The 12,374-nt window shown below is 39.9% G+C and overlaps 1 protein-coding gene across 3 annotated transcripts in view; it reads left to right on the forward strand.

Moving 5' to 3' along the window:
• SLC45A4 (solute carrier family 45 member 4) overlaps positions 1 to 12,374 on the forward strand; it is an 84,885-nt gene that overhangs the window by 35,374 nt on the left and 37,137 nt on the right. The gene's annotated exons all lie outside the window — the stretch shown is intronic.

Here is a 12,374-nt window from a genome sequence, read left to right on the forward strand (position 1 = left end):
GTTATTGCAAGTAGAATCTTGCAATAATAAGTTGCAAGTTGATTAGGAGTTGACAGATCTGGAAATGTGGCATCTGGAATACTGTGAGGTCAGGCTCAGCTTCCCAGAGGAGCAGTGAGAAGACTGCATCCATTATACTTTTAGGATCAGAGAACAGAAAGCTCTGAGAGCTTATAGAGCTGAATCCCTGTCTTGTGGTGTGCCTGTTCCCAACAGCTGCTGCTGAACCATAAGGATGATTAAACGACAGAAAAGAGTACAGACTGAAACTCTTGTTCTTCTGCCATCTGAGCAGAGCGGCAGAGATGAATCCAGGCAGAATGTGAGTGGAGCAAGATGAGGAAAAGTCAGTGATGGAACCAAAAACTTTAAGCACTATAATAAAGGTGCGTAGATGACAGATTATGAATGAGAGCTATTTTACTTAACTCCCTTCATGAGCCCACGCTCTTGCTAGATGCCATTACTCAAGCTTAGAGAATGCTCCTGTCAGCCTGTTGTAGCCTCAGAGCACTGAAGGCAGCATTCACTGATCAGCTCACAACTTGGTGAGTTCTTCCTCTGTTCTGTAAATAGGCCTACAGTCCCTGAGCTGAGAGGTGCTTTAATGTTAGCTGCCTGATAGACTAATTCTAAAGATTTATCTGAGCAAGATGTTGCTGTTCCTGTTTATCCTTCAAATCAGCACCCACTCTCTAAGCTGTAGTAGGTGTGCCTTTTAAAATTATTAGGAGATACTCAATCCTGAATTGAAGCTGTAGCTGTTATTTGCACCTACTCAGTCTGTGGAGTCCCTTTTATATTCCTTCCTCTGAAGATAGCTTACACAAGCTGCACGGGTATTTTGGTGTCTCTTTAAACAATAAAGGCACAAAGCCAAATTTATCTTGTTGGGTGTTCAGGTTACTACTTCTTTCTCTGGATTTCCCCCTTGGCTTGAGATTCCAGGATCTATCCAGGGTAATAGAATAAGCAAAAGAGATTGCTTGTTCTCTGAGTGCACTTTGCAGAGAGGATCCCATCCCTTTCTGAGCATATTAGATGTCTAGTAGAATAACCTGCCAGCTCAGCTGTTACACTTCAAACTACTTTGTGCACTTCGGTTCTGGTGTTTCCTTCTTTGTTTTGCTCTTCACATATGCTGCTTTCAGTGCCTGCACACATTAAAGCAGCTCTGCCTACTTAGAGAAATACCTGTGATATTATCTGACCACAAATTCATTCTGCTTCTGAGAATGATCTGGAAAGGCACTCCAGCTGGTGTGCAATTAGCCTTGCATAAAGAAACAACCATTAGATTAGCTTTGTTTTCTAAACAATCAAGCTTGTATAGGCTGCACCTCTCACTGCCCTGTATCTATAGAATGACTCAAGTGCAATCACTTTGAATCTTACAGCTAAATTAACATTGGCTATGACTTGTTGATTTTAAATACCTTTTTAATGCAGAGAAACTCTCCCCTTCCTAGAAGCCGCCTGCCTAGTCCTGTAGACACTATTGCAAAAGTGTTTTTGTTCTTATGGATATTCAAGAAAAGCTGCTTTAGCATGTGAAAGATTAATTCATTAATTCACTGAAGGTGTTTAGATAATCCATCTGTGTTATCTGATAGTAACCTCCAACAAAATGCTTTTGGGAGACTAGATGCCTTTCAAACAGCATTTGCTTGTTGTTTTGGGTGGGTTGGTTTTGGTTTTGTTTGGCAGGATGTGGGAATGATAGCTCACAGGGGCAACCAATGTCCAAGGTATTTAAACGTACATTAGCATCTCTACTTTACAACCTGCTTGTGGTAGGCCCAGCTGCCTTGTAACAAATAATTTTAGTGCAGCAGCTGAAACCATTGATTCCTCTTAACCACTCTGCCTTGGAAACTTGTCTCTGAGGGGACTTAGTCCAAGACCCATGATCTGGAGGAAATGAGGATTCCTAGAGTTTCATGGATGAGATCTGCCACCATCTCACAGTGCAGCCCTGTCCCTTGGGTTATATGTTGAGTTTCCCTTGGAGGATGGCAGCTGAGTGTTTTGCAGGAAGCATGCAGGAAAAGTTGTTGGGACTGACAGGGCATGACTGAATTGTCTGACTGTGGCAGGGCTAAACCTAGACTGGGAGTTGGGTTTGCTTTCAAATATTTTCACTTGCAAGGACTTCTATAGCAATTGCACTGATGTGACAGCAGGGTACAAGCACTTCTCTGGTGCAGAAATGCTGCAGGTCTCACCCCAGAGTGGTCCAGATGTCTGCTGTTGAAGTGGCATGGAGCCTGGAGCTTGTGCATCCTCTAAGAGGAGAACAGCTGACAGTCATTCCCAAATTAGGTAAAAATGCCAAATTCTGGCAAGCCTTTGCCAAGTATTTAATAGTTCTCCAGAGTCATAAATGAAAGAGGCTTGTGTCTTCTAAATATTGCCCTGCTAGCTGGTCTTCATGTATCAAGTCCAACTGCCAAGCACTTGTAACCTCTTATTATTTTAGTGTACATGTCAGTAAATATCTTATCCTGACAGTTCTAACAGGGTTAGAGCTTGGCAAAACACATTCTAAAATAGCATTTGTTCATCATCCAAAATCAAAATATCCTGATCAAGCTGCTCTTAAATGTGCCCATCAGCTTTCTATGAGGCTGCTTACAAACCAGCTATCTAAAGCATGCTATTTGCAGTAAAATGGATGGTTTGTAGCTTAGCCAAAATATAGTCTGTTTATTACCTGTATTTCTGTCTCCTATAAGGTGTAACTTTTATGTGGTGTGGGCTCCCAAACTTGTTAAAAAGTAGGTTGTGGAAGTTCTTACTCTATTGATCCTAAATGCTGTAAATAAGGTCTGAAATCAGTGTGGTGATGCAACCCTTTTAAGTGCTGATTTATCCATATTATTGACCAAACAGTAATTCTCTGATTTTAAGGTTTAATAGTTATTGGGGTTAAGAGGAGATTCTTAATTTTGTCCTGTTTTGTAATTATACACCTTACTTTAAATATAAAGGCTGTGCATCACTGCTAGGTCAGTTCAAATGTTTATTTAAATAATTGAGAAACTAAATCAAATAGCTCTACTTCATGGCAGTGTACATAAACACGTCTGTCACATTGGTATTTGGGACAGCCTCAAAAACTGGAGCAGGGATCTGCTCAAGTGCTCCAGCAATACTTTTTATGGAGTGTGCTTTCTCAACGTTTGTTTGTAATTATTTGTGCTGCTAAAGGGAGGCGCTGGAGATGTTTACCGAAGTTGCTGCACCCTAAACCTTCAGTTTCTTCCATTAGCACCACCTCACGCATCGCATGTGTGGGGCCAGAGGGCTGGAAAATAGCTCTTTTACCACACCCTTTGCAGCAGGTTTAGGAGGAGGTGATATTATTTTGGTGCCAGGAAGTAAAGTAAGAAATAAATGTTATCTCTAAACACCTTTTATTCCTTTATTTCAGTACTAAAGTGATGAGCTCAATTTAATACTTCATCAGGGGCTGTTAGAGTATTTTCCTTGGCTCAGATGGAGGGAAGCTCGGCAAAGCTTACGTGGGGAAGGGAAGGAATCTCTCTCCCTTGTGCTGACAGGAAACAATTTCCAACAATCATTATGAGTCGGTGTGGGCTCAAGCTGCAGGTTAGGCTGTAAATGCTGATTTCTTTACCAAGCAATCATTGTGATGAGGTTCCCCTTTGATCTGTGAGTCCACTCAAACAAGGCAAAATGAGAGCACTTAGTGCAAGATGATATAACCAGTTACCTATACTTGTTTACAAACCCTTTGGAGAATCTGACATGTGAGAAGCCCTCTTCTGAGATGTTTTGGTTTTTCTCTGAGAGTAATTCTTTCCTCAGAGTTAGTAAAATCCGGTCAAAACCTGACTTCTACGTCTTTGTTGGAGGCTGAACAAAATTCTAGGGATGTTTTCAAAAGCTTCCTTTAACAGAGTTTTCTGAGATTAAATGATGGTAATGTGGTTAGGGACTGGTAATTGAAGATAATTCCAATGAATTAGACTTTGCAGACATTAATGATATGCTAGAGGAAGAAAGCTTATGAAGATCTATGCCGTGTTCTTTTTTTGTCTTGATCTATTGAATAGCTTCTGTAATTGTCTAATACATATTCTGTCAGTATTTGGGTTTCTTAAGTATTTGCAGCCTGAATAAACCATCTTGTGAATTTTCAGGCAGGGAATATGATTAGTTTAAATGCCAGTATGTGAAAATAATGTGCTTTTCACAGTAGCATCTGCAAGGGATGTCTAACTTTGCCGATACCGACTAAGTAATCAGTCCTGGCTTGACTATTTTTATGGACGAATATTCATGCAAAACTCTAGTCTTAACATATTATAGAAAGTATTTCTTATTCTGGAGAATCAGCAAAGGTTGCTCTGGTGTATTCCATTTTCCCCACTGCAGTCGGGAGGACAGCCTTGTTGAAAGAACTTGCAAAAAAAAAAAAATTGCTACTGGCACAATGTCCTGATAGGATTATTCTTGCACCACCAGTCCTGCTGGGTTAGACATTGCCCCTCCTTGAGCAGGAAGGTGGGATTGGTGCAGTTAATCCACTTGGTTATGTATTAAGATGTTTGCTGATGATAGCCTTAATTTTGTTTTCCTCTGTTGTTCTACTTCATAGAGACAGAGGGAACAAATCTGTTTAATTGTGATGGGAGATAACATTTGGGGTCAATATGGTTTAAAAACTTGAGGATCTTTTAATAGGATACTCCAAGCTGGACCATAGCTTTAGCTCAGGCCAGACTGGAGTTTGTGCCTATCTGTGTTTTCTTAGTGGCTTGCAGCAGTGTCAGCCCATAATAGCATGTTTGCACAGTGGCCTGAATGATCTCTGTCCCCATGAGGTTTTGAGTTTTGTGCTTTTGTGGTGACTTGGTTGTTAGCTTTTGGTTTTGAAAGCTGTTAGTACTTGCTGTCTTGCCCTTTACATAATTTTAAGTGTAGAACCTGCTAATTGGAGATGCAGACATCACAAATCAGGCATGCCTATGTCTTTGCTGTGCTGGCTTCCTAGTTCCTGTTTTCTTCCCAGCATCTCTGGTCTCAGCTGTTACGTTTCCCATTAGCTCTGAGGGCTTCTCTACTGCTATTTATGCACGTACTTCCTTAGCTGCTTACTTGTTTCATGTATCTGTTTTAATAAACATGAAGGTAATGTGAGTATATATGACTTTTTTGCCTATCAGTAAATCAAAATACAAGTTAAATCAGATAATGCCACCTCTCCAGTTTAACAAAATGAAGTATTTCCTACTAAAAACAGCAGCAGCCGTGATTTAACAATGTAATCTGATCTAATATTAGTAACAGGCTGTGCCTTTAGGGAGCAGTATAATATCCAATTCACTGAATTAAAGTCTGTCTCACATTAAGTTCTGGATCCCTCTTAAAAAGATGGCTTCCCAGAATTGTTTCAGTAATTGCATAAAGACCCATGATTTCCTACATCTTTTTCCCAGTAATGAATGGAGAAATTATGTTGGCCCCCAAAATACAAATAATGATGAAATAGTGCTGTCTTACAAAGCTGTTCTCCCTGGTGTCACAAGCACGTTCACCTTTCCACCTTATCTCTTGAGCTTTCTGTTCCTCTTCATGTGTCTGGGCAGGAGAATTCCCATCAGGGGAGTTTGTCATGCCCAGATTGCCATCTGTGACTGCGTCACCCCATCTTCCAGCAGGAGCCAAAATCTTACTCTTGGTCATTTTCCAAATAAGCTATGAGGGGGTGGAAAGAGGGTCCCAAGAAAGCCAAGGAGGCTCTAGTCACGGCTGTGCTTTATGGAAAGAAGGAAGCAGGAAACCCTATGGAAAATTTAACTTAGGCAGGACTGGAGTTTGTAAGCCTGTATATGTCAGGCTTTAATAACTTCTGGAATTTTGTATACATACCGAGGAAAGGATGCAACAAGTCTTCATTAATCCTTCCAAAATCAAGCTGTTCACACCCTTCCTTTTATGTTTTGGATCGTGGTTTGGATATTTATTTGTTGGGGGAGTAGAGGATGTCAGATGTTCAGTGTTAAGAGAAGAAAAGCTGCCAGCATCATCTGCTTCTCTTAGATGAATTTGTATTTGAAACATCGTGTTTTGGCTTAAACAGCAAGGTTGTAAAAGACATCAACAGACTTACAGTGTGTGAAGAGTCCTGAAGGCAGGCAAAAGTTTGTGTTGGAAGAAGTGGGAGAAATGCTGTTTCTCCGTGTGAGGTGGATTGCTTCATATTGTTCTAATTCACAATGTGCTGCAGAATGACTTACCCCTGCCCAGACCTTGCTTCTGTGGCCTAAATTGTGTGGTAGCTTCAAAAGTAGGTCATGATGCAAAAGCACTGTGCTGTTTCCAGTGGATCTTTTCTCTCTCTCTCTTTTTTTTTTTTTTTTTTTTTTTTTCCAAATCTCAGGTTTCAAGATGAACATGCTAAGAATCTGACTTGCAGTCAGTATTAGTCATAAGGTTTGGGCACGATATCCTTGTAGAAGAAGCTGGTTTATGCTATTGTGTTTCAATGCCTTTGATTACCTAAATGATGAATTAGATGTTAGGGCATGTCAAATGTGGTTCTTTATTGCACCCAGTTAGCCTTAACCTTTTTCCTTTGGCAGGGTTTTAGTGATTCACAACAATGTCTGGTGTAACATAAGACTGTTTTAAAGTGAGATGTTGATTTTCAGGATCTGGAGGTAACACAGCTCATATATGGAAATGTTGTTAAGTAATACATGATACAACTGATTTTTAAAAAAATTATTCCTGAGCAAGTGTAGTCTTCCCCTTCTGATAGGGTTAATACAATTCTCTTTTTAGAAAGTAGTAGCTACAAAGCTTCCAATGTTTGCATTTAGCTGTCAGAAGTCTTAATGGGAATAGAAACAACTGCCTGCCTATAATTGCTGCCCTTTTGAACCAAAGGCCTTATGACTCACCTATACAGAAAGTCACAGAGTTTGTCTGCACCTTTATGATGGAACAACTTCATCAGATCACAGAAGGATACAGGCCTTCCTCTGAACTTTGAGTAGGTTCATTGAGCACATTTATCCTGCTGGGCCAAAACTTCCAGGTATGTGTTCTAGATGCTTTTCTTCCTAGTGCAGTGACTGAACACTTGAGTATTGACATGGGCCAAAAAAACATCCCTTGTCACCCGTTCTGTTTCTATAAACAGCAGCTAATAGCAACAGAGCCACAAAGCTGCCAGGGAGAAAATAACTGCCTGTTGACCAAGCAAGTGGTGTTCTGCCTTGCATCTGGCAAGGAGAATACAAGAGTGCTCTCCCAGCATGCCTGAGGTTCCTTCTGCCTTCTGCACAGCAGGTGTCTGGAGCTGGGCAGATGAGTTTGCTTTTTCACCCTGTAGCTGCAGGGACTCACCAACACCTCCTTTCCTCTGTGAGCTGCAATTTCACTTTGGCTTTGGGTATTGCTGCCCAAACAGTCACTTCCAGCTGCTCCTGTGCCTCTCTGTTATGTTGGTATGGATCCCTGCAGCCAACAGGGTTTTATAAAGGATTTCTTTAGCTGCTTGGACATGTTTTTGTCATTTTGTCATTTTGTCATTTTCAGCCTGGATCAGTTATAGTGTCTGGTTTGCTGCTGTGCTGCTCGTGTGGCTGCACAGGAAGCAGTGGGAGTAAGGAACAAGGGGCAAAGGAAAGGAAGAACAGAATGGTGCTCTTAGAGGAAGTTCTTGTTTATACCAGCTTAAAGAATGAGAAACCTAGAGTGTAAGCAGTGGAATAAGCTGGTAATGTATTTTATGTGAGATTTCTTTATAAAATCAGTTGCTTGATCTTACAGAGTAGGTTTTAGTGTATTTTGAGAATGGACAAGGCTTTGTAAGGTGGTGCAGCCACTTTGCAGAGGGCAAAGGTCAGCCTTGCCTTTAAGAGCTGCTCTTTTACAGGAGTATTCTCCTTGTCTGTTGGTGTGGTAGAGCACAGAGCATTTGAACTCAAAACACCAGCAATTATGCTTGGACAAAAGCCATTTTACTCTCAAAAAGGCACAAGCCCAAACGATGTGTCCTTTCACAAGCCAGTCAGATGCCAATGCAGAACCCATTGCCCACTTTGCATTGAATTGTAGAAAGAATAATAAGTTATGTTTGTCTGCAACATGGTGGTAGAAGTGCTCAGCCAAACACTTATTCAGCCTGAAGAAAAGACAGATAAACTCAGAATGTCTTTCTTGCTAATGCTAATATTAAAGCTAAACTTAAATCAATCTAGATAACTCTTCAAGATATGGCCAGATTACTTGAAAACCTGAGCATAAACCAACTTGGCAGAGAAGTATTTGGCAAATAAATGGAATGACTGGGCACTTACAGGCTTGTCAATCTGACATGATTCACAGGTGAAATAGTGTGGTTGCTAGCATGGATGTCTGTGGGATGCACTCATTGAAGCATTGGAGGAGGATAAGTTGTAAGGCTCTGGGAGGAACAAAAATCCTCACCTATTCGACTGGCAGTTTGTGCAGTCTTACGCTTTTTTTCCAAGTAAACATTTGAATATTTAATGAAGAAGTACACATACTTGGATTATTTTTGTTGTTGTTGTTTGGGGCTATATAATGTGTTGAGCAGAATGGATCACTGATAGGTCCTAATGTGACAATGACAACTGTGACCAGAATTATTAAAGTCTATTTAAATTCTGTAATGACTGATAAATTGATTCTTAGCTATTTTCCCTTATGAAGGTAGTGATAAATGAAAAGTCATTGTATGCAATGACGGTTCAAGGTGTCACTTCATCCTTCCTTTCCTTATCAAGAAGGTAAAATTCTTTTAAACCATAGAATCTTTGAGTTAGAGTATTTCCAACATCATTAAAAAATAATTCCTGTGAGCAAAACTGAATGCAGATCCTCATTATTTGAGACAGCTTTGGTCAGTCTGTATCCTTGCATGTAAAAGAGATTCATGATAATGGAAGAGCCAGATCTTGAAGACAGAAGATAACTACATGAATGACTGGAAGTTAATGCAATAAACTTCAAAGAAGAGGATGAGATAAGGGGTAGTTTCTCTGTTCAATCATCTCCTTTTTTCCATAGATATTCAGTAGTGTTGGACAGCAGTGTTTCCATCGTCTTCAGTTTGCTCATTCCAGTTTTTCATAGGCTGTGCTTATTTTTCTCACTGTCTTGGGTTTTTTTAATTAGTGCGTACCACCTCATCTGAGATTATTTCTTACACCAGTAAATGCCTGAGGGACTGCCCAATGACTTTATAGGAGGAAAACCTCCCAAAAGATTTGAAATCTTCTCATGGTATCCAGTTGGACCATTTAACAATTTTCTACTTGCCAGCTTTATTACAGCTAAAAAAAAAAATACATTTGTGACTACCTGAAATGTGCTGTGTACTCCACAACTTACAGTCATATGCTTTGGCACAGGTTCAGAAATTCTAGTTACTTGTCAAACAGTGCATTCCAATTCCTTGGAATTGGAAACCTGCATCCAAAATTGTTCAGTCTTAAATGATTTGGGCAGGATCACTGTTAACCTCATTTTATTTTGGTATTGATGGGTGTGCTCCCAGTCTGCTGGCCTCCAGATGGTGGCATCACAAATGCAGGAACACTGCTTGTCAAACCCCCAAGTCCTGAACTTAAAAACACACTGAGATGTGTGAAAGAAGTCATTTGCCCTAGGCGTCATGTTGGATAATTATGTAGCACGGGCTCTTTGTGCATCCTAAGCATCACAGTGCTCCCTAGGGAAAAGAAAACCATAGAATTTTGTGGACTACAGAAATGACCTGTATAACACTTCCTCTTCTTTGGCAAACCCTGAGGAAAGGCAGTGATTTTCCTTTGGTTCTTTGATGGTTCACAGGCTGTGTCTGTGAAGAGTACCTATTTGAGGCACAGGATTATTGACTTGTCTAGTCTGTAACATGTTTTGTGTTCGACAGTCATATTATGCCTCAGTGGAAGGTAGGTAGTAAAAGTATAACAAAGATAAGATTGCAAGCAATTTGAGAAGCTTTATAAAATTTTGGTTACATATTAGGTTTTGGACTATATTGCTCATCTGTTTTGTTGTAATATTAACTATTGCTTTATATGTTTTTGTCATTGCTAAAATATGGCCAAAGGTCAGAGTAAAATATGTGCAGTTAAGCTGACAAAGAGACAGTTTCACAGTTCCCTCCTCCAATAAACACTCAGCAAGATCAGAAATATTTCTGTATCTAAAGTTCTCTTCACACCCAACCTATGTACAATGCCCAACAGGAATCTCTTCCATTAATCAAATTCTTCATTCTACTGCTTTATTTGTTGTTAGTTATGAAAATGCCCTCGAAAACTAGCCATGGAAAACATGCTGGATGCAGACATCAGAGAATTCTGCATTGGTATTTTAATCCAGCTTCTCTTCAGGTGCCATTTACTTTGGAGTTCTTTGCTGCATAAAAGCCTCTGTTATATTTTTTCCACCAGGTAAATTAATTTGTCTCCCTCTTTGAGAAGAAAGAATGCCAATATTCAATCTTGCCAAATTCTAAATGAACTTGGACAAAAAGAAGCAGAATATATATCAGTCTAAAATGGACATGAACAAAACTGAGCAGGGCTTAGGGAAGAACTGAAGACCTTTCTGAGAGGCTCTTGTTATTCTCTGGCTCTTGTGTTAGACGTGCACTTGGAGTCAGATGAAAGTGCTGCAGGAAGTCTAGCATTATGCTTACCACAAAATTGACATAATGGAACAGTAATTCTCTGTTCTTTTAGATAAAACCTGTCCATTGTGCCTCTTCCTATTGCACTTGAACACTGTAACTGCTTTTTCTGGCATGTTTAAAATATGCTGTTCTTATCCGTGTCAATTACGGCTTCAAAGTCTACTTCCATCTACCACCCATTATTCCTGGCTCTTAAATTATCTGATCACTCCCCATCATCTTCCACTTCAGAAATAACTTTTTCAGTCATCCCTTAAGAGTCTTGCTCAAATGGGCTAAATTTCAGATATCTGCTTTTGTCCTGCCTCTTTATCCTTTCCCAGGACAAATGCTCCTGGCTTGGTGTCATCCTCCTTGCCATGTGCAGGCGGCCTCAGTGCAACACAGAGTATTCTGGAGTGATGAACTGCCTTCCTCAGTGCCTCACCCTGGAACTGCATATGGAAGGAGGTGTTTAGGGAAAGACAGTTAAATCCTTCACAGGAGGGGAAATCAGGCATGAGAAAACAGTAGAGACTTTAAACCAGATTGTTCAGGAGAGTAATCCGTGACCCTTAGTCTGTAATGCAATATACATGTTCTGCTCAGTTTTGGATAATAAGAGCTAACATGTATACTTTCAAATTCTACTGAATGTCGTGATGCCTGAGACTGCCAGCAGTTAAACATTTTATGACTAGTCTGTAATTAAAGTAATTGCCCCTACTCCAGAACATGTATTTTGTAGGCTTTACTCACTCAGAACTTGTGTTATGTAAGGTGGATGGGGTTTTTAATTACACAGAGTATTTCACATTTATTATAAACTACTTACATCTTAATATCTGTTAATTCTGAGTGGGTAGAGAAATTCTTTCCAAGTCCTTTTTGTTCTGAGCTATTTAATGCTTATAGATAAAACATTAAAACTTGGTTTAAACTACGAGTAAGTTATTTTAACTTTCTTGTGGAATTTAAAGGTTTGTCCAGTTCAAATAAAATTTTAGTATTAGTTTGTTGTTGAGGTGATCAAATGTGAGAATTCCAGTTATCTTGGGGAGTCTGGAAGAAGAAAAGATGTGTACCAAAAAAGATGCTTTTGAATGGAAGAATAAAATATGTGCAATAAACAACTCTCTTGCGTCAGCAGGAGGGAGTGCTCAAGATGGTGTTCTCAGGATGCACATTTAGTAGAACATTGTCTCAGGTCCCACTGAAACAGAGCTGCTCTTGTGATGTGCTTTAAACGCCAAACATGGCATCTGTTTCTTAAGGCTCAGTTTTAGGCTCACCACTTAATGATCTGGTGTGTGCTCAAGCCCACAAAAAGTTTTTATTGCCACAGCTGAAGAGAAGGGAATTGCAGTGTAGGGACTTCTGCTGAGGCCAGCTTTGCTGCCAGAGCCAGCATTTCATGGAACCATATCCCTGAGGGATTTTGTCCTGGGGTCGCAGCTCAGTCACTCTGTGTGCAGAGATGTAAACATGCATCCTTCTAAAACCAACTTTATGTAATCTGACTTTTTATGAGATATTTTTGTTTTCTTCTCCTAAGTGCTTAAACACATTTTGATTGGCATGGTGCAGTATTTGTACATCTGCTCAGATTTTGTCTATGGCACAAAGGAGGGGAAGGTACAGAAGAAGATTATTTTACCTGATTAGAATATATTTTAATAATTTTAATGTG

The sequence above is a fragment of the Lonchura striata genome, chromosome 1 (assembly GCF_046129695.1).
Source record: "Lonchura striata isolate bLonStr1 chromosome 1, bLonStr1.mat, whole genome shotgun sequence".
Lineage (NCBI taxonomy): Eukaryota > Metazoa > Chordata > Aves > Passeriformes > Estrildidae > Lonchura > Lonchura striata.